Raw genomic sequence first — 1824 nt, forward strand, 5'->3', positions numbered from 1 at the left:
GCTGGCCCTTGGGGGAAACTCCTGGACCATTGGACATAATAAAAAAATTTTAAAAAATACTAAAATTTACCCATCAAACAGCTTACATGTTTTGGCCTTTTTTTAATAAAATAATTTATAAAAAAAGGGGTCCATAGTTTTCCTACAGAACTTGAGAGCCGTAATGGTTGACTATATTAAAGGGCAGAAGAAAAAGTCCTAGGGAAAACAAACTTTGGTCTCTGAACCCTGAGGTCCCAGTGAAAGCCCTGGGGAACGTGAAGCACCAAAAAGTCAAAAAAAAAGCGGCATCCTAGTTTTGTTTTCCTAAAAATCAAACTGAAGTGGTTTTTGTCAAGCAAATTTTATGGTCCCATTAAAAGAAAGAGGGAGAGGGACCGTTTTTTTTTTGGGCCAAATCAACCTTTCCAAAAACTCTTTAAAAAACAAAAAAATTACCTTTGTGAATTTGGGCCTATAGGGCCCTATACCTTTTTTGGTGAATTTGCCTAGTGGACGAATTCTTTTTTTGGGGATTGGCATAAACATTTAGCAACACGCCCACCCAAAAACAAAAAAAAGGAAAAAGAGCCATTTTTTTAATTAGGAAAATACGATATTAAAACTGCCAAATTTTTGGTGGATAATAAATTTTAGTTAGTAATTCTTTTAAAAAATAATTTTCGAAAATTAGGAACTTGAGGATCTGTAACCACCATAAAGGAAATATAGTTTTTCTAAACAAATAAGTTTTTTAACAAAGGCCTTCAGATGACCCAAATGCAAAAAGATATTATTTTTAGGTGTGGGGGGAAAAAAACAAGTGTGAGGTAAGAAAAACGGGTCCCCGTCCACTACTTGTTTTTACTTGAAAAAAGAAAAATAGGAAAAAATAATTTTTCAGCTTTTTTTCTCTTGGTTGGATGAAGGAAGTAAAAGGAAGAACCCCCATCCAAGGTCACTAATGGAAAATAATTTGGATGTGGAAAATTCATGGGCCCAAACAAAGCCAAAACTTCAAAAGAAAACCACAACCTATTTATGAGCTTGGGAATTATAACCTGTAAGAAAGCCCCTTCCAAAATGCATTACTATTATTTTATTTCTGCAGCCCCTATATGACCCCGTTTTTTCCAGCAGTTCTGGGGGGAGGCAATCAAAAATAATGTTCTTAAGGAAAATATTCAGGGAGCGGGGCCAAGTTTGTTTTTTGTTTCAGCAGAGCCCCTCTCTGGCAAATTCATGCAGTAAAACAATGTTTATTATAAGAAGGGGAGTCGTGGGAAACTTTGATGTTTGTTATCGTAGATGGAAAAACCTTACTAACCCAAAATAATGTCAGGGAGTTTGGAAGGGGAAGCCAAATGGCCCTGGAAAAAAAATTCCCTCCCAATTAATTTTTAAAAAAATTGGGTCCCCCCCCCCAAATTTTAATGCATGGATTTTTTCAGGTTGAAACCCTTATGCGAAAACCAATAAAGTTTTTGGACAGGAAAAAAAATTGAAGGCCTGAAAAAACCGCTGTGCTTACGAAAAGTTGATCAGAAGAAAAAAACCAATTTTAAAAGCACCAACACTTGGGGGCATAAAAAAGGCAGGAAATATCGGTGAATAGGAAAAAAATTAGGGAAAATTTCCCCCCGAAAAGACATTGGGTGGGAGCTTCCAAACAAGTTTGTTCGCGACCAGGGCCCAAAATGAAGGTCCGTAGGTTTAGCATGCCCCATGACAATCTGTTGGGGAAAATGGGAAACGAAAACCAATGTGTATATGGGGGGGGGCATTAAAAATCCCTAAAAAAAAAATGTAAATGATGCTTTTTTTTTGTTGGGCTTTTTTCCCTTT

The sequence above is a fragment of the Penaeus monodon genome, chromosome 29 (genome assembly GCF_015228065.2).
Source record: "Penaeus monodon isolate SGIC_2016 chromosome 29, NSTDA_Pmon_1, whole genome shotgun sequence".
Lineage (NCBI taxonomy): Eukaryota > Metazoa > Arthropoda > Malacostraca > Decapoda > Penaeidae > Penaeus > Penaeus monodon.